General features: G+C 42.8%; 1 protein-coding gene and 1 long non-coding RNA gene across 3 annotated transcripts in view; both read right to left on the bottom strand.

Annotated features, from left to right (window-relative positions):
• Positions 1-25315, bottom strand: part of BAG1 (BAG cochaperone 1) — a 570958-nt gene that overhangs the window by 351786 nt on the left and 193857 nt on the right. The window lies entirely within an intron of this gene.
• LOC138497219 (uncharacterized) lies at positions 11602-13548 on the bottom strand. The gene is made up of 2 exons (XR_011278542.1): positions 13505-13548; positions 11602-12574 (listed from the first exon to the last, which is right to left on the bottom strand). It is a non-coding gene; the product is annotated as an uncharacterized lncRNA (long non-coding RNA).

Below are 25315 nucleotides of genomic sequence, written 5' to 3'. Positions count from 1 at the left end.
GCTGGACACATCACAAGGCAGTATAGGCATATGGTCTACAGGCACAGCACTAGGGCTGGATACATCACAAAGCAGTATAGGCATATGGTCTACAGGCATAGCGCTAGGGCTTGATACATCACAATGCAGTAAAGGCATATGGTCTACAGGCATAGCCCAGGGCTAAATACATCACAAGTCAGTATATGCACGCGAGCTTCCACCGCAACTTCAGGGCGAGAGGCTTTGCTGTGTGCATGTGGTGGTGTGTAGGTGGTAGTAAAGGACGTGGTAGTAGACCTTGTAGCTAGTGCTGTACGAGGAGTACACCTGGAGGTAGGAATAGGAATGGCAGTATGCTTACCTACGACAAGGGAGCCTGGGCTAGGAGCCGCGCTGACAACAGAACAGATGCGGACACGTGACAGGATTCATCGTCATTGTTTTTGTAATGGCAGTTGCTGTTGTAATTAGTGATGTCATCAGTGATGTGATCTGCGATGTAATCATTGTGGTCATAAGCTGCGCAACAGGGGGCACGAAGTTAAGGTGGCTTTGGCTGAATTTCAGGGGTTTTGTTAAGCTCTCACATTAACGTCCCTGCAACTAAAGTGTTTTCCTTGAAAGAAAAAAAAAAAATATATATATATATTTATTTATTTATTTCTGCGGTAGCGACCCTGTAGTTATGATTAAGTTACCCAACCATAGGAAGTGCAGTTTTTGGGCGGCTGTAACTTTGGGACCATTTAACGAATTTGCATGAAACTTTGCAACAAAAAAAAAAAAGTAGAGAGCTACCTATTTAGCACAGTTTTGTGCGATTTCGTCAAGGGAAGTTTTAGGGGGTCCCAAAACTTTTGAAGTCCGGATAGACATGAATGGAAACAAACATTTCTCATGTTACAGCTCAAACCCCTGGACGGATTTGCATCAAACATTCGCTGGGAGCTGCAGCCTGGTCCTGAAAGCATTTATTTGAAAATTTGGTGTAAATCCTTCCAGTAGTTTTTATAGAAAAAGGGCCCCAAAGGTGGTCAAAAAAATTGGTCCGTGATCTCTCCATCCGCGTGCGATTGGCTGAGGCATCCGTGGACACTGTACCAGGAAGTTAGTCTGCGGATGCCTCTGAGCCACTAGGGGAGCTGCATGGCACGCACCAATTGTCCAATTGAGGTGTATCAAAACATTTGAAATTGGTGCCATATTGTATCCATGAACCATGACTGCCATCCGTGGACAGCACAGTAGATATTTGCTCTGTAAAATACCTTTGAGGTTTTTCGAGTATGACGGAGTGTATGGGGAGTGTAGGGGAGAGTTAAAATGTCAAAATGGAAGTGTTTTGTTGATGAAAAATGGCTGTGGGAGCGTCGCTGAGGCCGCAGTCCTTTACTGTACGCGACCAATAAAAACACGGCTTCATGGACGTACTTGGTGCGGACACAAAGAGCTGTCTGCAGACTTCTTTGGGCATGGAACTGTGATGTGCTATGTGATTACTTTTTGATTTCATAGATATGTAATAAAACTAGTGAGTAATTCCTATGTGCGTTTGTAATAAAAAATATATATATATTTTAGAGGCTATTAAGTGTCTGCAGTGTTAGTGACAGTTATATGTGATTTCATCGAGGAGAAATCATCGAATTAGAATCAAATGTTTTTTTCTTTGTGACATGGTTGAAGTATATTCGTCTGGCCAAGGCAACAGTAATATGTCCACAGTAATTATGGCCACTGTAATATGCCCATAGTAATTATATAATGGACACTGTCCATGGCCACAGTAATATGCCCATATACCTTAGTGGCTATTGAAGTTTCTACAGTGTTTGTGTCATGGTTGAAGTGTATTGTTGCCACGGCCAGTGTCCAGATTCTTGGGGGCATGCTCCCCAAGAGTCTGGACACTGCCCATGACCACAGTAATATGACCAGGAAGGATAATTATGGCCATAGTGATATGCCCACATTAATTATGTAATGGATATGAGTATTGTGAAATTAATAATCTGGTTATTGAGCTTACAACTTGTAATAAGTTTGATACACGGCACAGACGTTTGGTTGGAGGTGGTAAGGAGCCCATCATCCGTGCTTCTATGTAAAGAAAAGAAAATATAATTGGTTATGGAACATAATTTGCAAAATATTAGTTAGTGTAGTTAGATTTGCTTGTTTGACCCTCATAACTAATACATCGTATGTAATACGTTTGGTACAACATTTGTGCGTGGTACACTGTTGTATACACATGTAGTAATGATTGGGAAAAAAAATCTAAGGTGGATTGAAAAAACCCATTGCGTACATTTCCAGTTTGTAACATTTACATGGTTTGAAAGTTTGCCCGTCACATTTATGCAAGTGACATTTTGTATGTGTCGAAAGTAGTAAAGGAGTGGTGTGGGGGTAGTAAGTGATTAAGTAATTGATATTGTAAGGGTAGTGCATATAGGGAATATTTGTTTACAGTTTTTGCTTATGTGTGAAGTAGTTAGATAACCATTAGCGTATTCTAACCATTGGATTTTAAAAGTAGTTTTGTGGTACTATAGATGTATTTATGTAATGAAAACTGATGGAATGTTTTAAGTGTACTGTAATTAAGAGAACACATGTGTTTTTTATGTTTAAAGTAGTTAGATAAACATTGGCGTATTCAAACTGCCTATTACTGTAATTGTGATTGTAAAGACTGGAGGGGGGTTATCTGTACTCCTGCCCTCTATATGGTAGAGTAGAAGCACCGAGCACCCCAGCCAAGATTCTCCATGAGGTAGCGAAGGTTGAGCAATCAAGGTTTAAGCTCTCAGGAGGTGATGCGGGCTGTTTTTTTAAGTACAGTGTAGTCCCCAATCCCCCACAAAGGAATGTCCACACACACTATGTTAATGATAACACAGTTCTTTATATAAATAAGGTTAAAGTTATAAACACTTACAATAACAAACTTTGTGCTCAGGGTACACTATAATGATAAATGTACAATTTCTGTGTGGTACCACAATTACTCTTTGACTCCATTTAAATGCACCAACTGCTGACAGTTTCAAATGGCATATAAATCAATAGCAAGAGGTATAAACCATAGACTTGGGAGTAAAACAAGTGGTCAAACAATTGGCAGAATATTGTGTCCCATTTACCTAGACACAGCTCTGTGTGAGGATCCCCACCCACCAGGGCAACCTGTAAATAAGATATATTAACAAGCCCAGTCCATATATTGTTTAGCAGAGTTTTATTTCCTTCTACAAATGTTCTACTACCCCAATGTACATGGTTAAGCAGAGTTTGACAACGGGTCGGCGACGGATCCTTCTTGAGTGAACTCCCTGTAAGGCAGGAGCCACGGATCCTCGAGATTCCGTGAAGAGAAGGTGAACACTGTCGTTGCAGCAGCAGCTTCGGTCCTTTAGGTGATCGTTGATGATCAGTCGTAAACATCCTGCAAAGATGAGGCGTGCAGTGCACCTCGATGATGATCGTTCATTGCCGCAAAGAGTCAATGAAGAACATAGGCCCAGCAAGGGCGTTGGGTTGTCAGCGTTTGGTGTTGGCGGACGGGACTCTACCACGGCTGGCTTTTGGATCTTCGATGGCATCTTTGCAGACTTCGGGTGGCAGGAAACCCACCAGCGGATTCTCCTCGGTTCGTCAGCGACCTTGACTTTCTCTGGTGGGACAAAGCGGGCAACTGGGATGAGCAAGGGAATCCTTGATTCAAATGTCTTAGGCAATGGAGCGTTACGACTCTGGTCGACAAGGTCACATCGTTACTGACAAACCCCAGTCGATGGTGATAGACTTCAATGTCCGGGAGCTTAACTTCAGATTCCTCAGCGGTCCCAGTCTCCGGTCGGCAGCCTTTCGAGGACTGACTTCCAGGGAGCCTTGGTGAAGGTTAGCTGCTGCACGATGTTCCCTCGTAGCTCGGGAAGAGGTCTCCTAGCCAGGTCCTCTCTTGGATCAGTGCTTGGAGACGACAGCTTTCGGATTGTTTCGAAGGAACGCAGCAGCAGGAGCTTCTTCTAGCTGGGCTTCAAGTTAAGCATCAAGTTTCGACTTCCGCTTCTAAACAATTTCCATCAGTGAGAGGTCCCCTGATAGGTTCCATGTGATAATATCCCCGCAAAAATATCGCCATACAAAAATGTTGCCATATTTTTGCGGCAATATTACCCCATGGAACCTGCAGGGGACACCCCCGCAACCCCCATATATTTTAAAAGGGAGCGGGGGACACCTCCGCAATCCCCCCACCCATTTAGCCCATAAACTATCCCCACCAAAAATATCGCCTATGGCCGTTCCTGACGACCATATGTACAGCGATTTCTTTGGTGGGGATAATATTACCTGAAACCCCCAGATATTTTGGTCTCTCATTCACTCTCTGGGTCACACTCAGGCAACCAATCATTCAGAAGGGCATTCAGGCAGGCAGCTAATCAGGCGCACAGTGCATTCAGCAAAACAAAAAGGTGATGGCTGGAAGGTTTTGAATTATTCATAACCATGGGCACAGCTCTGGGCAACCCCGCAGCCCATCGTTTTTCAGCCTGCCAAGCCATTACAGAAGGGGAAAGACCATATGCAAATCAGGCTTGGTCCTACCCCAAAAGTGCATTCAGGCCATCCTTCTCCATCCAGACACGGAATGTGGTTTCGGACAAGAACCCAGCCATTCAGCACTCCACACTGCATTCCTACCAGTTTCGGGCAGGGCTGTCTCAGCCATTGCATCACGCACCAGAAACTAGACACCCATAACAAGGAATGCGTATTCGTCACACACTCCATTCCCCGAGGTCCCACCCCACGGGCGTACCCACAACATACAGTCATTGTGAGGGCTCCAGCCAGTCTGGCCTGCACTTCTGCACAATACCATATATGGAACTTCCACCCAACAGCCAGTCAGGGGAAGGGACAGAGTCAGGGCTTCCCGGGACTTCGGGAAAACAAGGTAACAGGCAATAGAAAGCAAGATGCCACAGGGGCCATTTTGTCTCCTATCAGGAATCAACTGATTCCAATGACAGGGCCTGGGTATCCCAAAATGGAGGATACTCAGAGCACCTGTCAAATTCAGCATGGAGCTGCCATCAGCCCATACCCTGCTCTGTGGGCCACACACAGGTGCCCAAAAACATACACTAGAGGTACAGGGTTGTTCCCCCACCCATGGTGCCATAAGGGTATCCCAAGGGTCTGTTCACCAAACAAAATAGAGTAAGAGCTGCACTCCCAGGAGTCCCACATGTACTCCTGTGCAGAAAACAACACAGAACACACATGATAAAAGGACTACGGGACAAGGTGACCCTGTCCCTCCAATGCATTTCCAGCATCACAGTGATTTCTTGGTGTACTTCAATGAGTACATTTGGGTTTAAGGAATAATACGTAGGCATTTGTCAGATTTGCTGGTAACCTATATTTGTGAGTAACGGAAATGTTGTTGCATTCAAAATATTTCATCAAAAGAAGGGACATATACTTACTTAATAACACAACATGTTACCCTCTAAAATCTGAAACCTAACATACAGCCACTTAGCAAATGTGGGCTGTGTGTATTAATGACATATGACAATAAATTCACTAAAATATCATATTTTAATTCATCTGCCCTAACATTTGTGTACGCAGTAGGAAGCAAGAGGAATGGAGTTGCTACTGCGTAGTGTTTCAAGTATTTGTAAAACTTGATTCTGTGTGGTGGAATAACTACTTTTAACATTGTATACTTTTTATGTGGTGTAAATGTATTTTTATAAATATTTTTTGATACTTGTGTGATTAAGCAAATGAATTAAAATCTGATATGTTAGTGAATTTATTGTCATATGTCATTAATACACACAGCCCACATTTGCTAAGTGGCTGTATGGTAGGTTTCAGATTTTAGAGGGTAACATGTTGTGTTATTAAGTATGTATAGGTCTCTTCTTTTGATGAAATAGATATTATATCCTCACTTAGTAGGAGGGATTTTCACCGGAGTGTGGGGCAACCCGTGAATGAAATAACGTTGCATTCAAACTAACCACTTGGTTTTATTTACATATGCATTATAGTGGCCTAAAGAGGTTGCGGCACCAGTGTGGTATATTATGCCAACTGTTGTGAAGGTTTTCTTGCCAAGAGATACTTAGCTGTGTGTAAAGTTAGTGAGTTTACAGTTAGTTTTGGTACTATCTGCATTGTACATTAAAGGCATTACTATGACGTATTGGGCATGTGAATCTATTTGTATGCTTGATCGATTATCGGAATTGCAAAAAGAGCATACTATGCCACGATTTTCATATTGGAGAAAATTGTGAAATCGAATGGATTCACAAATTGGTCCATAAGGATGTGCTCTTGTGGAACATGGTTGCAGAGAGTGCAAAGATGTTTCTACGTGCATGAAATTTGGAAGATTTCATTCATAGGGATGTTCTTTGTTTCTAGTACATTAGGAAATCTTGTGGACCTTCCTTTGTGTTAATGGTGAATTTTAGTATGCCTACACAGTAGTCCAATTCCTCTCTTATACTGGAAACACTGCAGGTATTATCTGGGTTCTAGTGCCATTTCTGCGTAGGGCAAGGATTTGCAAACACAACTGGTCTGAGCCATTTAAGTAAATATTGCCCACAATTGGTGGCAGTTGGAAGAGAAGATTCATTGCTACATTTGCATAGCAATTTACTCCAGTTGTATTACTGAATTTAAAAGGACCAGAGAATGTTGTCTTTCACTTAATGGTCATGCAATTATTTTTTATTTATTTATTGAAATTGTGGGCAGATCTACTATGGGTTCGGTTTCTACTTGTTTTTTGAAAGGTTAATTTTTGTGAGGAACAGGGTACATATTCAGACGTGGAGTATACAGTGCATGCATCCTGTGGTATTCTAGGATGCAAGGAATGTCAGCATAGACTTTCTTTGCATCAAATTTAACTAAGATTAGGCCACTGAGTGTACGAAGATGTGTCATTGCTACTTAACTCCTTCCTTCTTTGACTACTGTGCTGCCAATGTCAAAAAGTGCATGGTCGCGGGTTAGACCTTGTGAATAGTGACAACATATGCAAGAAACATAGAATTGTTCTCTGCATACTTAAATGTCTTTGAAAAGAAGGAAGCATGCTTTTGTGCGGGGGATTCTTAGTTTCTGCAAGTTTGTCAAGATGGATGTTGACAAACTGCATATGTTTTCGTGTGCATACGTTTGGAAGCCAACAACTGTACCAATTGCTCCATTGATTAAACCTTGGTCTACGTCAAGGTTGCGTTTCAGTACCACTCTACAGTTTAGACAGGAAGTACAGTTTTTCTGATCCAGCTGTGTTGGAGATGCATTTCCCTCAGCTAATTAGTAGTGTTGTTGCTTGTTGACACATTGGGTGCGTCATACCATGCACTTCTAGTTTATCTACAGAGGTGAAATGCACTATGAGTTGCATTTTATTTTTCAACATTGTTTCATTGAATTGGTTACAGCATGCAAGGGTTGGCATTAAGCAGATGCATTTTTGATTTGTATGAGTTACGTATTCCATCACATCAGGGGCAGATGGTTTTGTCCATACAGCTCAGGGATTAAGTTTACTTTTTAAGGTGGATTTTGCGTCTTCGGTAAGCAGAGCAGTTCCAATGCTTCTTGAAATGTGAGCATATGTTAGATCTGCAGAATGTTGCACGTTTTGGGTTAGTTCTCTGTAGCGAAAATGACAGCCACAGATTGATATTGCCAATGCTGCAGAGTTTATTATGGCATTCTTTTTGTCCTAAATGTTTTGAATATGGGTTGGCCTTTCACTGGTTTTAACTGTAGGAGGTCTCCGAAACAATAACATGTTTTTCTCCAAACAGTTCCTCATAACTAGTTTTTAGAACTTCCTACATTCCTAGGTGAATTAAAGCCAGCATAAGATTGGAAACCATGCTTACTTCCATCTACTAGGAGGAATTTCATTTGTTGTAGAATTCAGCGTATTTTAGCTGCAGCTTCTGCAGACAATTTATAATATTCCAATGTGTCTTGGTGTTCTAGTGGGAGGAGAAGTAGTGGGTGTAAGCAACTAGTCCTGTGGGGGCTCTTACAGCAGCTGAAAGGTTGTTTTTTGTTACTACTTCTTAATTAAAACAATCCGGAAATTTCTAGAAGGTTTTAACAAGCACCAGCTTTACCACTTACATACAAGAGCAGAGGTTTGTAATGTTGACAACTGCAAGTTTTACTTGCATGTTTTAATCCATGTTCAATTTCTTCAGTGACTTCTTTCATTTGCCTTGAATACAGCTTCAAATGTGCCATGGTCATCTAACAATTCTTCCTCTTTCCGCCAAGGTTTGAATAGTTGCAGTATGGTCACGTAATAAGGTTCTCTATGTGGAAAAGATTTGAAGGATAACTTCACATGGTTAATTAGGCTGGGTTTGGTAAGCCTTACTGGGCTTCCTTCACAATTTAAAACAGAATATTTGTCAGTTGTCTCATCTGGCATACTATTATTTTTTTAGGAATAGTTTTGGGCTATGTCGTATAGGCACATGTTTTCCAAAGAACTACTTCTGTTTGGATAGTATGTGTCAAATTGCTTTTTAAATATCTTGGCTGTTGGGATCATTTGCAACTATTGTTTCAATTTCTTGGTAGGATTTAAGTATTCTTTTTCGTGATGAAGCTGGACCAAGGTTTAGCCATAGAATGTTTTCAGATTTCCCATATAAGGCTGTACATATACGATAAGCAGCTTCGTAGGACTTTTGTCAGATTAAATGTTATCCCAAAGGTCTTTTAGCTTAGTGAGATAGGCTGTGACATAGGTTGCAACAGCAGTTGAATTGTCTGCAAAGTATTGAATGTCTAGATTTGCATTCCACAAGAGGGCAATGATAGGATTACAATCGTTGATGCCTCATCTTGTTTAATGTTTTATGTGTTTTGGGGAAATTTGCATTTTACACTGTGCCTAACAGAAGACATGAAACTATTTACTTGGCCTTTGATGCAAACTGGTCTAGGGAAGCCAAAGCGACATTTGGTGTAATATTAGCCTTTGTTTCTTTATCGATATCGGTAGTATTTGCCACACTTATGTCTTTGGAAGCGTATGATTTGTGTCCGTAGGTCACTATTTATCTTTCTGAAGTGATGTCACAGGGAATGTATCATTCAATAAAATGGAAAAAAAGTGTCTTCATAGTCATGGCCAAATTTGGGAGCATCTTTTATCCACAAAAGCATGTGGATGTGTGTTGCACCTCCGGAGTCATGCAAGTCATCCCTTGCAAATTCTGAACAACTTACAAACCGTGTTGGTGGGCATAGGTCCCTTAACATACAACATACATCAGCATGGCATTGGATACAGTATACTTGTGTGTGTGCAACACTAACAGAGTTGCTAGTTCGCTTTCTAACAAGAGGTGGAAAATATGTTCTACATTTTGCTTGTATCTTGAGTCTTCAGAAAACACTTGTAAAAAACAATATTCTGATGCACCGATTTGTGTGGGTGTCTCATCATACATTTCTCCTTTTCCTGTTGGAAAGAGTAGTGGAAAACAACATGCTTCTACACTTTTCTCCCATATGCTCATTCGAGACCGTTTGGCTTGACGCATTTGATATATTTCTAATGAATCTTCCATGGAGTGTCTGGAATGTAGTGGGTGAATTGTATACTGGTCTGAAGTGCTGTCCGCAGCAATAGGATCAACATGTTTAAATTGGGCAGTTTGTGGTGTCAGGTGACCAATTATCCTGTAATATGCATAAATGAATCCCGAGCTCCTGCTCATCGGCGATAACCCTTTAATGGCCCTAACACTGCAGCATTTCAGGGCATCTGTGAAACATGGATATGTAGTTTAGGAAAGTAGGGTAAAGGCACCCGTGAAGCACTGTTGTACGAGAAGACCAGATGAATCTTGCCCATGAGAGTTTTGAAGGAGACAAAACTCTGGTGATGATTATGGCTCTTGTCATCGATAAAACACCAAATGTAGACTATTCTAGCAATCTGTGAAAAAAATCATTGATAAGGATAGAATCTGCGGTGATCAACATTTCAAAGTTTAAGTAATAGAACAAAAGGCGGGATGCCAGAGGCATCCAACCCGGGGTGCGCTTATCTTACTTCTATGCGCATGGTCCTGTATGCATTGTGGACTTAAGTGACTGACACAACCCTGTCATGCTGGTAAACAAACAGCTAAACTCACATAAAAGTGTCTGGCCGGTCTTGGAGGTATAAAGAAGCCAAGTAGGTCTGATGACTAGACTGTGCATGCGTTAAAGATATGGGCGATGACAGTGGCCATCTTGGGTAAACCAAGCTAGTAAACTATATGTGTTAAACAGCGGCCATCTGCGGAGAGCCCGGCTGTTTAGATGAAATGTGATTTCAAGTCCGGCGCCAAGTTCGCCACATTGAGGAGACACACCTATTCAGGTCAGCGTATTAGAGAAGGTCAATGTACCTCCTCTTTCAAACCTGCAATATGTGTCAATAAGTGGTGTAGCCACCATTGCTCCAATTTAAAAAGTCTTTTTACAAAGAGAAAATGTTTGGATCCGAGTAGATACTAACCACACGATGTAATTTTCAGTGCGAGAGTGATCTGTAAAATGTTTAACCAAAGGAGCTTTTATAGTAAGGTTTCCGAGTTTGGATCTGTGTTTGCTGATTCTTGTGGGGATTGATCTAGTCATGCCAAAATAGATCTTGTTACAGGGGCACAAAATGGCATACATAACATTTTTGGAATTACAATTTGTGAATTCCTTTAAACGCCAGGTAAAACGTATGAATGCAAGTTGTAATTTTTACAGTGCATGTACAGGCAACACAGTTCCCGCATGGAGAGTGACCTCTCAGCGGATCTGATTCAATATTCCAAAGTCTCAATAATGATTGAGCAGTGCGTGGTTCTACACATTTGGAATGGACTAGTTTGTCTCGTATATTAGATGCCCTTCTCAGAGCAAATAAAGTGGTGTTGCAGGTAGATTGTACTAAATGCCAGAAAAGCTCCAATGGTATACAATGGAAAAATGAGATGGAGATAACCTTCCGAAAAGTCTCGCCCGTGGGGTCCCCTGCCCCCCACCCCTCCAAGGGTAAACATTGCAAATAACCCACCACACCAGGGACCAGAGGTACACACTTTGATGTTTTTTCACAGGAAGTCAGTTCCAGGAGGGCTAAACATTAAATACAGGGCTTCTTTTCCAGGTGTGGTTTACGGTCGGAGTGTGACTCCCCAGGGCCAACAAAGGAAAAAGAGTACAGGTTACCGTCCCTGAAGATACATCCTCAAGCTAGAAGCAAAAGCTGCTGCCAGGAAGACTCCCGAATGTGGGAAGAACCTGGCAAAGTAAGTTCCAGCAGCTCAAAAGTAAAGGAGGGAAGCCCAGCCACACAGAACAGTCTCACAGTGAAGACTATGGTGGGGGTGACGCAGGACAGCCATGAAGAGCAGATTAAATGGTATGAAGGAGTCCCAACACCCTGCCAGGTGACAGCAGCGACCAACATCAAGGCAGGACAACCACAGTAGTAAAGTGGGAAGAGTGTTAAGTAAGACATAGAAGGCAGACAAGACGACATATTTCATAGGCGTTTATTGAAGAAATGAAAACTTGAACTAGCCTATGTGTACAATGAGATTCTCCATCTTCAAAAAAATAAAAAACAAGCACTCGTCCTCTGTCCAAACCTACCCTATGCTAACCCTAGCACTAAAAACAAAACACTGCAATTAGCCATATTGTGCGCTCAAAAATATTATTGTCCTGAGCGTTTGGGCATGTGGTTTTAAGCAAACTGATCGATCGTAAAAACATTTCCTATGCACCTTACCTTATTTTTCTGCACTTTTACACATGCAAAATCAACGGGCGGGCGCGGCCATCTTGTGCTAATCTTATCTGTTTATCCATCGCCTTTAGTTCAAGGGCCCTGCGGCACTAAATCATATCACCTGCCCATGAAGCTGACATCACTATTCCTAGCAATATACTCCACCTATTTTCATGACGTTAGTGGGCAGCATAGCCAAACGCACCCGGTCATCACCTACGTCTTAACGTCAGTTGACGCAGAAACCGAAATATCAACACAGACATCCTCTCACAGCACATCATGTCCCAAATCGGAATAGAAAACACTATTTTAAAGGAAACATCAATACTGTGCAATTTATAATGTGCTTCTATTTCACAAAACACACAGGATAACCATGATCCGCTAATTTCAATGAAGCACCAATTTTTGAATGTCCCTGGGTTAGAGCATCAAACTTTATCATGACGCATGCAGTGCTCCTTTCGGGAGAAGATGTGCATTCGATGCACCTTGAATTGCAAGTCTTCGGCATCAGCTCTTGCTAGTCCACCGTAAACTATGACCGGTGTCTCCTTGTCGCTGGAACGGTGAAAGGGCCCATCTGTCCCGGGTGATCGTCCCACATCACCGTAATGGAAATCCATCCGTTTAGGCGTATATATCTCCCACTTCTGGCTGAAAAATCCATCTGTTGGAATCTGGAAACTATGGCATTCGCAGAATGGCAAAATATAGCTATGTAGGAAACATAATAAAAATATATTTTAGTAGCCTTTATTTATTCAAAATGTATCAATTTACCCTGCAATTCTACAACAGATGAAACCTAATACCGAACATAAACCACAAACAATGGAAACACACAAACGATTGGGGGGTGTTTAAGACTACGATCTGCTTGAGAGATAAGCACTGGAGTATGTATAGCTCCCAATGGGATGCAGAAACTGACGGAAAAATGGAACAGTTAGATGGCATTATAACAAAATATTGAAACAAACTAGGGGTTGGTGCCCCCAAGTTCCCTGGTGGAACCCAGATGTGGACTCCATGCTCACTGTGCTCTGAGAGGCACAACTCCACCTCACTGGTGAGGCCCAGCAAGGCTGAAACATGTGTATGGGGTTACTGTAGGTACTCTTGTTCAGAAGGGAATTGCCATAGTATTTCGGTGCTGGACTGCACATGTGGGCAGGGCAAAGACTGATATGCAAACAGATATTTCCCATCTGTGAAAGGTACAGTGAGCAAGGTACAGTGAGCAAAAAGAAATGGCTGCAGACTCTCAAAGTGGGAAAAAAACCACAGAACAGGTTATCATGCCATGTTCATTCGAGAGAGGTGCGCCTGCTACCTTTTTTAATAATGCAGTGGAACAGACTTGGATAATGTTCTGCACCCGGCACATCCAATAATATGATGTTGATAGCACACCAGGGTGTGTATATACCAGGATATGCCATGGGACGAAGTGGTTTAGAAATCAATAGCCTGCATACAGGCTGTGTTTGCTGGTGTCGCGGTATAAATTTAATCTACGGAATAAATTGTTGTATACAGTTTTTTCGTCAAATGGCATATTCGCACATCGTTGAATTGTTCCATATGCATACATCATGAATACCATTTTGAATCGCAAAATAAATGTTGAATAGTTATACTTACATTATATTTGGTTGCTGCATTCTCTTGGCGTAATAACGCAGTGTCTGCCCAAAACAAAGGTTTGCATAGATTGAAAGTAAATCTTACAATGTCCAGTTTCAAAATAGTAAATGTTATAATTTCTGCCGGTATTCGACATCTTCTGTCCTTCAAACCATAGCGATTCCTTCCATTCGCCCATGGTCGCATTACAATTGAACCTTGTTTAGAGCGTGTATGCCTGGTAGACACGTAAGTGTGAACTACCCACAAGCAACATCACACAAATTGACCTTCACTCCATGGGAGCGTTGAGACCAGCTGACCAACGTGGCATTAGAAATATGCCCAAATAATAAAAAAGTTTTGCTGGAATCCACCGATGCTGCGCGATCATGAATACTTTTTTACACATCAACAGTGCTAGTGATTTATTAATTTTTGGACAACAGTTACACTGAATGTAAGTAAAACAGATAATACAAGCCACTGAAAGTCTGGTGTAAAAAGATTCCATTTGTGTCTGTCTGAAACAGATCATGATATGATATTCCATTTATAACATGCATATGCACAAGTGCTACAAGGCGCGACAAGGCAATGCAGGGGGAACAGAGGGAAGACAGAGATAGCAATCTTGCTAGTATTGGGAAGTAGACTATCCTTGCCCACCCTCCCGCTCTTTCGTCACTCTCGAAACATAACATATGTAATAACCAAGGAGGGGATGCATAGCCAACCCCCGCGACATTCCGTTACACCGCACCCAGTCACAAATACATACACTATAGTTTCTTGCCCAGCATTAGGAAAGCATTTTCAAATAGCCCGAACCACATCATTCTACTAGGCCCGAAAATCCATCTCTGTACAAATGCAGCTCTCCCATCCCCAGCACCACGCTCAGCCAGCCCACACCATCGCCTCCCCATTGCCACCTCTGCATGAGCCCTGTTCTCATGCAGGAATGTGCTCTGCGGAGACCATGAGACACTGACAAGTGATAAGCCTAAGTGCCCATTCACCTCCACTAAACTGCCCGTGTACTCACAGCCTCCACCCCGCCAGGCCAGAGCCCACCAGCTCAGATTTGCAGTTCCTTTCATGCTGATATCCATCTGACCCTCCCGTGCCCCGTTCACTCAAGGACCCACATCATAGTGCTAATCTTAAGTAGTAATATATTCTCCCAAAAAGCAACACACGTCTACCTATATCCTGAGGACCCAAGCAGGGCAGATGGCAGATCAAACCTTTAGGTTGTGCACCTAGGTACTAGCATTGTGGTATCAAATAGATTCCAAAGGGTAGAGGTTAGAATGGCAATAAATTAGCTCATTTCACCAAGTGCCCCTATTCATGCAATATTTGATGCATGCCATTATTTCTGCATTATCAGTTTCTGTATTGTTTATTTAGATAGATGCATTTCTCCCTTGCCCTGAACTTCACACCGTGTAGATGAGGCCTGCTGTGCAAAAGACCCATGTGTGCAAAAGAGCGATGGAGACACCTTGAGATCGCGCAAGTCCAGTGGAGGGGGGAAGGGGAAAAAGTGTTGGGCGAAAGCGGGAGAGGACACTTAGGGCAAGAGGGCCTCCCACCGGGTGCCACCAATTATGGGAGAAGATGAGATAGAGAGCATAGATAGCATATGTAGATTTCATAGTTCTGGCGAGGGAACTACAAAAAGGGTGTCCTTTTTTAAACTTCCTCCTACTAGATTTAGTGAGGAGAGCAGAACAGTCGACAGAGAAGCATCTAGAAACCATAGGAGAGACAGACAGCCCCATACAGTAGGTAGGTTATGGAGAGAAGAGCAAGGGTTGTGGAGGGGGAAGGGGAACACATGGGAGGGAAGTACACAGGGAGTGGCTCAAGAAAAGAAAAACCCAGAGTTACACTGTATGGCACCCTAGAACAGGCACTTCTTGCCAAAAAGGTGAATAAGGGGATACATTTGAAAAGAGAAATGTGATGCTATGTTGACCTATGTAGAGCTCTGGAGAATCCCACAAAAAAAAAACAAAAAAAAAAAAAATCACTTCAAAAAACCAAAATACTATGTGAGTGTGTAAAAAGGTGCCCACTCGCCGAGGTAGGTGTCTGGCAAAATAATACACAGCTAAAGCAAAACGTTCTGTTAGCTATGGGGTTGACACAGGTCAGGCGATTGATCACTGCTATGAAAATCGTACCCATCATAGGCCTTCAACGTCAGTGCCATGGTCGAGCAGAGGGATTTACAGACACCAAGCCTCAGTGTACCCTTGTCTAATGGCAAATATCCATTTGCCTATCAATACTTCATTAACCTAAATGGGCAGTGCAGCACTGATGTGCTAGGGCAATTCTATTGTGAAATATATCACCAATAGCAACCACGGACATGTGTCTTATCGATCGAGGGCCAGTAATATAAATTGTCAGAAGGCAAAAGATATAAATTAATGAATCATAAACCCGATTAAATCTGCATAATCAAATACTTCTTAAAACTTTATATAGCATTGAAATTCCGAGTTTAATAGCATTCCATTGTTGATGTACAATGTACAAACATTGGGGAAAATACTCTGCTGCAAATCATTTATACCGGGAAGTCATCTGTTAAGTTCAGCTTTAGGTGGACAGGGCTCCTTTGCTTTTTTTTTGTGGCATTGTATGTGTCCTAGAAACACAATCAGGATCGATTCCATGAGTATGCATGGCCAACGCAGTCAATATGAGATCTTATATAAAATTTGAATTCCATTTCCTGGTATATTGGCTTGGCCACCCATTTTTTGCTTCGTTTTGCAAAGGCCAAGGTGTAACGAAGCATACCAACGTTTCCGGCAGTTCTCAATTGTTCCCTCCCTAAGTTCTCGTTGTGCGGTAATACAGCTCGTAATGTTCGAACTTGCATACCATCTATGCCGAAATTCAACTTTTTGGGCCTGTACTTTAGGCACATATTATGGAACACCTCCAAATCTCTGGTGGGACAGAATTCTGTGAGTCCCTTTAAGTCTCTAGAAAGAGTTTTATCGAACACAATCTTCTCAAGAGCTTTGTGTGGAGGTGAACATGGAATCGACCACTTCTTGCGTTCCTGCTCCTCCGATAAAGGTCCATATGCACATTTGTGAAAATGTTGGTTTTCTGTCCATGAGTGAACGTTGCAACAGTGGTGCATCAATGAGCGCCATTTTTCCAGTACAATTTTCACAGACCCATCACAAGTTTTGGAGCTCCACCAAAGATGGTTGCTGAAAGACAGACCACTGTAAAATGTTTTCCGAACCCTTTTTTCTACCAGCAGCTGTAATTTGTTTATTAACTGATCTGGCAATGTGCTATACATTAAATTGAAGACGAATTTTGGAAACTGCCCTTGCATGGCCTTGGCTATTGAAATATGTCAGTCAGTGGCTATGAGGTCTATTTGCATTCCCCTCGATTGAAGATGTTCGAAGGATTTGATGAAACCATGTTTCTCCATGGCCATAGAGGATGTACATTGGGACACCTTCAACGATCTCCGAAATCACAATTTTTTTTAGTGTCTTGAAAGTGGTATGTGCAGTACTTTGCTGAAAATCCAGGGCTGTCACACTGTCCGTTGCCAGCTAGCCTGAACCGTTTAGCCAGAGAATGTGCTTTCAATTGACATCTGTTCAATTTTCCAGGCTGGACTAATAGCGGAGAATAAGAATTCCCTTTCATATTTGTAGTACTGGGGAAAATTGACAGAAACTGGGCATTTTACTGAAAGTCGAGCCACTGAAAAGTAAAGCTGCTGAACACAGTAGGTTTCCAGCTGGCCCTTTGCCAGCATCGGTTGAGTGGACCATGAAAAATTATCATGGAGGTGGACACAGGTGGCTTGGAATTTCACGTTAGTGCCTTGGAATACACGAGTTACATTCACCAATGGCTCCCGCATATTTTCCCCCCTCACTGGATGAGCACATTTCAGCATCAGTATAATCTCTAACAGGCAGCTGTCAAATTTGTGCTCCTTTATTAGCCAATCGTCCTGCATGAATGTGGTTTATGACTCAGCTGTGGTGGACAAATCACCCAAACTGTAGTCATGATCTTTGGCAAGTTCCTCTGTTAATTGTGTTGAAGCTTCAGTCTGTTAGTTCAGCTTGTGTTATTTGCACACAAATTGGAGAAACCGTCAACATCGAATGTTTATTGGGCAGAACTTTTTTACGGGTGTAGATTGTGTCAAGTGGTCCTCAAGGCATTCCAATGCATCTTCATTATATTCCGTTTCATCTTGTTGAATTCTCACATTGTAGCAATGGTCCAAGAGCATCACGAATCTGCTTATTGATTGGACCACGCTGTGCCTCAAATAGTAATTGCTCCAAGGTGAAATCTGTTTGGCAAGCAACATCTTTGGTTTCATTTGTTGTCTGTGTCTTTATACTTCTTTTGCTTCTAGGCCTCTAGGAGATGTGTTGTAAGAACATTTTCAATCTATAGCAGACATACAGCAGATAGCACTTTAAATACAAAAACATGTTATGAAGAAAAGACCAGCCCAAAACACTTCTAGAAAATGAAATTGTTAGTTACCCTTGTTTTCTTGATTTTCTGCGAAACCGGTGTCTTCTCTGTAACGACCGCACCAGCAAGCTGATCTATCACCTCAGATCCACGTGCCTCCCCTTCTATTTCTACACCTTGTGTACATTCCTTGAATAGAATATCCATTAAAAAAAGTCAAATCGTACTGGAAATTAAAATCTTTCATCGCACACAGTGCTTACAAACATACCCTCGCAAACAGTGTATGTAATTTAGTCAAGCTGTACATTTCAAATTTCACCTGATAGATAGCAAAAAAACTCGATCAGAGATCACCGTGCAAAACATACTGATTGTAATGCTGCACTTAAACATTTTGCAATGTATTCTGCATTAGGGAGGAAGTGTAATGTTAGCAATGAATCATAAAAGTTTGAAACACTGCACTTTTATATTAATGTCACTGTTTAATAGTATCCTATATAGGATTTACTTTCATTCAAGGGAACTCTAAGTACGCATACCACATAATCTGGACCAGCTACAAACGACGATTTTCTTGTAGCCGAAGTACCAGGATCCCCCTGTAACACAGTACTTGTTTTAGTACAGATGAAAGCAGCGAAATGGGACCGAGACAATGGGATGCATACAATGGTACAGAGAGAGAAACCCATAAATGACACCTCGTGTAAACAACAACTGACAGTATACATAAACGATTTCATATTTGAAATTTCAAGCATAATACAATCTGGAAAATGAAAAGTGAAAAAAAATTATCTGATAGGCGCTTGAAGTTGACGACTCTGGAAAATAAATGGATGCAGAATCTAGCTCCTTTATTTTCAGTGCATTGTCATAAAGTGGTAAAAGGTAAAATAAGATTTGCATTAGATATGTGGGAAGATCCAACTGTCAAGAATATGAACTTCTGCAAGTCTGCAGGGCTCACCATTGGTATTCTTGACTTGTCGGTGGTTTCCTCACTTGCGAGGGTCTGTGCTTCGTCTGTATGCTTTCAAAAAAAGTGACATGTCAAGCAACCGATTACGAAAACATTATGCTTCTTTTCAAGGGCACTATTGCATTTTTTTTCATGGTCATAATTACTTCATTTGAGGCTCCATAAACCAGGGATAGATGGATGGTAAAATGTGGTATAGTTAATATGTAATACAATCTGGTAAATATGCAAACTTTAGAAAGATATATTTACACCAAAAGCACCAATCCGTTCACAATGTTACCTGTTCAGTACCCCACCGCCTACAGCTAATTCATCATCCGGGACTCACCTGAGGCAGCGTGTGTATCAATAGAGTTGGAATTGCATTTGGAAGCAATTTACGAAACGTTCTGGGTCGACGCTTTTTTGTGTACTTCTATTGGTCGTACATATACTCAGCAAAGTGCAGGCTGAGGATGCCACATCAATTGGCCCTCAAGTCTCCCAAGACAGCCTGGGCTCTACTTTCAATCTCAAACCCATCCATCTTCTTATTAAATCAATAATCTTCGGGCATGTATGCAGGATTGTGCCCTGACTATTGACATGGCTCCTAGAACGGCAACCCAAAACCATACAAGCAGGCATTCTTGAAAAATCTATAAGATCTGTATACAAAAATTATAAATAATTACAAAAAGAATTGTACTGTATGCATGAGTTTGATGGAATTATATCACAGCTTTTGATGCAATGTTGGTTTTGGTCAAAGTAGCGAAACCTGTGTGGCGTAGTCGATTATACACTGGGATAACTTTCATACAAAACTGATTGATATGATGCAAATCGTAACGTGTTACTCGTTCGTTGAATGTACTATCATGCATCAAAAGGAAACATGCTTATAGACATGGTCCGAGAAAGATGCAGTTCTATTAAAATGGACACAGATGAAATGTGCTTTAGATAGAGATCAAAACACTCTAAACATTATACAATGGTAAAGTCATTGAGATCCATGAACATTACACTACTGGGAACATTCAGTGAAAAGAGAACATTTTAGATCAGAAATAGATGAATATAGAAAAGTTAATAGGTGACCTGCCCTTACCTTGACTAACAATTAGATTCAGCAAGCAGGGGAGTTAGTAGCAGGAGAAGAGGTAGCACGATCAAGAGTTGACTTCCAGTGTTCAGAGATGTTCTCCGGATAACTATTAAGGGGTTTATAAAGGATTAGAAAAGTGGGTGCTTATGTGAATGCGTGACATGTTTCTGGCGGGGTCTGCTGGAGGGGAGCCTGGAGACACAGTCTGGGGAGGCCACGTGAACAATGGCCCCTGTGCGGACGATACCTTTGAAGTGTACATGGTGTTTGGTACCATGGCCGTTTATAATGGAGGGGGGATGGATTGTTGCAGAGGAGGTGAGCGTAAAAAGTTACCAACCATTGTTTCATTTCCCTCAGACAATTGAGCATATCCTTGATTCACTGAAAAATTGAAACTATTCATAAAAGCTCTTTTGTATTTTATTTTTTTGCTGATGGCACAAATATACTACAAATTATATACTTCAGGTTGCAGGACAGCGTTGGAAAATCCCCTGTACTGTCCACTGTCACTGGGGAATTTGGCGCAAACATCTCCAACGACGCAGGCGGGTATTCTTCACCGAAAGCGGAATCCAAGCCTCACATAAAGCCACCATGTAAATGAACTGTAGGCCACCAGCGCGTACCACCTGTGGAAGAGAAACACAATACTGTATTTAAATGAACCTGATAAGTGTACAAACCTTACTTGAAAATGCACCCTGTATCCTATGGCATAGTTGCCCGTACAAATGTTACTTCATGGATCAGTCAACTTGTGCTTTGAAGTGTAGACGCATTCCAAAAGTGAACACCCATGCAATCCATAACATTTGGGGCACAGAGAAATATCGTTTCTTAGTTGAATGTGAAATACACATAAGATGAACACTGATTTCCCCAAAGCACGAGAAATGTATTTAATTGGCAGACTACATTCATTTGGCCGTGATAGATGAAGTTACAACAATATAGGAGACAAACATGAAATGTTAGTGGCCTCAGGGGTCAAAGTAACATCAAATCTGGAGTACATTTACTCGTTACTTGGATAGCGAGGGCAAACTGTTGCGAAGTTCGTGCATAAGCACCATCAGAATTCTCAACACGGACCTTGTGGGGCCGGCTGCCCTGAAAGTCAGGCAGCTCGGTAACACATAGCGGTGGTGCGTCTTCCGATATGTAGGCCAAGCATCCAGAGTTTTGTCGGCAGTAGCAGTTCTCCTCGGTTGGCATGACCTTGCACCGATTCCAGGTACACGAGGTGGAAACATCTTCCAATGCGACTAGTCTCTGGCTCAGGATGCATAGATTCATATTCCCAACAGTCATCCGATGACCCATCGTTTCCGCATCTGTCTCCATCAAATAATTCCGCCTCTGAATAGTCCGGCTCGTAGTGATAGGGCTCTATTATTGCCAATATACAACAAAATTGAAATCAATAGTAATGGTAATGTAAGTATGTGTTTGCAGGGGCTTCGTGCAACGAAGATGGCTGAACACAGCATAAACAAGTCACAGGCTATACAAAAAACGCTTGAAAAAGCAACTCTGATGTTGTCTGATAAGAAACGATCTGTTTATGATATGATATGATATGATATGGTATTTGTAACGCGCCTATACACAAGTGTTTCAAGGCGCGACGAGGCAGGGAGGGAGGGAAACAGGGGGAAGACAGACAAACGATCTTACTAGGCCAGGTGTCATTCAGATCGCGCAAGTGCAGAGGTAAGGGGAAAAGGAGAAAGTGCAGGGGGAGGAGGTGGGGGGGAAGTGCAGTACAAGGTAAGTAGCGTAATAAAATAATAAATAATAAATAAAAAGGGCCAGCTGGTGGCAAGTGCGAGGTAAGTGCAGAGCAAGTGCTGAGAAGTGCTGGGAAGGGGGGCTGTAGGGATACAGTGACAGTCCCACAGTGCAGGGGGAGCCAGGGAGGCAGTGCAAGTGGAGAGTGGCTGGGCCCTGGACCGAGGTCGCGGAGAGTGGCCCAGATGCAGGTTTAGTGCAGAATTCAGTGGGGAGTTAAGCAGGTTTAGCAGGGGAGAGGGAGTGAGAAGGCAGAAGCGAAGAGGAAGGTTTTGAGGTACTTCCGGAACCGGAGATGGTTCTCCTCAAGTTTCAGGGAGGCAGGAAGGCTGTTCCAGAGGGAGGCCCCTGCTGCGGAGAGAGATCTACCCCCAGCTCGTTGCTTCGAGAAGCGGCTGACCATGAGGGAGTTGGAGACGGAGGAAAGAGGCGTCCTGCCATTTCCCTGGAGACACGTCATTGGCTGGTGCACAGAGAACATTGACACGAGACGTGCATTCGCGTTGTGAAATGGGCCGTACGTGTCTAATGATGTCAGCTTCAGGGGCGGGTGATATGATTCAGTGCCGCGAGGGCACTTGAACTTAGGGCGATTGATCCACGGATAAGATTAGCACAAGATGGCCGCACACCGCCTGTTGATTTTGCATGTGTAAAAGTGCGGAAAACGAAGGTAAGGTGCATAGGAAATGTTTTTACGATGGATCACAGTTTGCTTAAAACCACATGCCTGAACGCTCGGGACAATAACATTTGTGAGCGCACACTATTCCTTTAAGTTACCTCCACTATACTTCTGGCTCAGGGTGGCTGGTTTCTGACTTCTCCCCATCCCCCCCACCCAATTTTCTCTTCGGTTTGCTTGTTTGACCCAAGCATGTTAAAACAAATAATGTTCAAAGTTCTGTTCTTGGACTTCACTTCTTAGCCCTGGGGGTCCCCATGAAAATTGTCCAATTCATTTCCAAATCTCATGCAGCTATACACCGATTGGTATTCAGAATTATTCTTACCTTGCTCCACAAAGTAAGTCTCTAGTTCTGGTGAACAGAATGCTTTATTCAGTTTGTTACTTACAGTCCTGTTTGAACTATTTGGACCTTCAGGCCTCTGGCTTGCTTTCCCCTACTGCAGCGGTTTTGCCAGTTTCTAATATGATGGTTGGCTTCTCTGCATTCAGGCTTCTTTTATGACACCCTACTCCCATCTGTGAGGTCCTTACCCTTGTCCCTTCTTGCATCTACTCGCCATCTTGGGTTTCCCCTTCTTGGGATATTGGTATTTCTAACCCCTTGCAGGTTATTTTCTGTTTCGGCCCTTCCAAGGCCTTTCACTGTGTTAGCCCCTTATAGGTTTCGTCGTTGTCCTTTACTCCCCCGAGGATAGTCTCATTCTGGGTTCCTTGTGGGTTTTTTGATTCTCTAGGTACTCCAGTTCCATTGGCGCTCGCACTTGTAACTCATCACAGGTTTTTTGCAACTTCAACCTCTTCTAGGCTCTTAACAATATTAGCCCCTGGTGGGCTCCTTAAGCATGCCGCTGCACTCCACCCACTTGGAGTCTCCAGTCGCGTACCTGTTTTCTTGCAGCGAAAAGTCGCAGGGAAGGCGGCATCTCTTCTGTGGTGGAACTACGAATCAGACTTCCTCACTGTCTGCTCTCCACTTGTGTTAGGGAGAATTCTCATTCTATGGCTAATTTCCCTTACCTATAGAATCCCCCAGCAGCTTTGCTGGATTTGAAGGGTTTGTTTTTTCTCCTGCTAAGAGTGTGACTCTTTTTCCCACTCTTAGGCATGTTTGCTATGTGTGTTCTAGGCTATTTTGTTGTGTTTAATGTCTATGGGGTCTATCTCAACCCCATAGGAACCATCTTTATCCACATGTGTTACACAGTACCCTCTGTGCAGTGACACAGGGTGTCATAGCGACCCCCAAACAGACTCCATACCCTGGGACTGACTACTGTCTCCCAGGGCATGTAAAATCCCCATTGACTTTACTAGTCAATCTCTAGGAACAAAATCAGTACAACCCATCTTACTATGGGAGGTACTGGCAAGGGTTAATAGTTTTTCCCTTATGTTCATTTTCGAGAGGGTAGCGTACAGCCCCTCTCTCAAAAGTTTCTGGCTGGTGGCAGTGGTTGCTACGTTAATATTCAACCGCAAATATTTCCCTATGGCGTTTCCCATTGTTCGAGGCTACCACATTTACTGACAGCCTCTAACATACTGCCGGTTTATTTTTATATTAACTTTACTCCGGTAGGTTTTATTTGCCAGAACTTTGATATAAATTCTTTCTTGCGTCTTTCTTGCGTCTTTCTCTAAACTCATAACCCAGGTCGGGGATCCTTTGTTGGTCCTTTTGGCGGGTTTCTGCCCACTGAGTCAGGGGTGGATCCATTGTGGGGGAGGGGGAGTAGGACCCCTGGACAGGGTTGCCTCAGCAACCCATGTTGCACTGTGCCCCGATAGGCTGGAGGGTCTCCCACCAGGATGACCACTCCACTGTGAGTGACAGCTTGGCTGTATGAATGGGGATCTTTTTGCATAAACGCAGGGTCCTGAGAACTGGAAGAGCAAGACATCGCCATTGGAACCAAGAAGTCGAAGAGGAGAGAAGCCAAAAGACATCTGCAACGACTGAACCACCGGTGAAGCCCTGCTGCAGCGTCTCACCACTTTTCTCCACACGACGAGAGGAGATCTGCAAGAGCCTTCTTCCCTTGAGCTGGTGGGGCCAATCAGTTTGCCAATCGTCTTCCTGGACCTGCCTTGGTCGAATCGCCAGTACCCTGTACTCTGAGACCTGATAGCCAGGCACCCGTCCACCCGGGTGGTTTCATCCCTGGGCAGTGCAGTAACTTGAACCTTCCTCCACGACGAGAGTCTCTCTTCCTCTGCTGGATCTCCCGAACTGCAGGAACTGCCAGGAACAACCGCCACCGCAGGAGCCTCTTCAACATTTCAAGGTACATTGTTCCGCCAGGCCGCCCTATTTTGCGTGGTAGTGCTGAAGGTGTTTTAAATCCTTTACCTACCTGTTGGGTTGGCTGCCCCTATCCTCTAACATTGTCTGTCACCTTCTGCATCCACCTTTTCGAATCGTTTAACAAACAATTGACTGCAGCTACAAGAACATTTTGCTCCTGGGCTCTTTGCCCTGTATTACTGACTCTGGCACAGGCCTATTGACTCTGGCTGAATTTGTTAGAACTGCCTTCTCTAGATTGCTTCTCAACTCGAACTGTGTAGATGCACCCTCTTCTTATAACTACCTTTTTCTTCCCACTTTTAAAACTTGTGCAGTGCCATTTTGCTCGGTTTTCATTTAAGTATTATACATGCTAAAGTACTGCCTTGCCTAAACTTGTGCACAAACTTATGGGAAGTGTTGCTAGGGTGTTTAAGAAAATATTCCTGTATAACTTGTGCTTTCCCTCCCTT

Source organism: Ambystoma mexicanum, chromosome 5q (genome assembly GCF_040938575.1).
Source record: "Ambystoma mexicanum isolate Mex_15411 chromosome 5q, UKY_AmexF1_1, whole genome shotgun sequence".
Taxonomy (NCBI): Eukaryota; Metazoa; Chordata; class Amphibia; order Caudata; family Ambystomatidae; genus Ambystoma; species Ambystoma mexicanum.
This window is presented reverse-complemented; position numbering and strand designations above follow the sequence as displayed.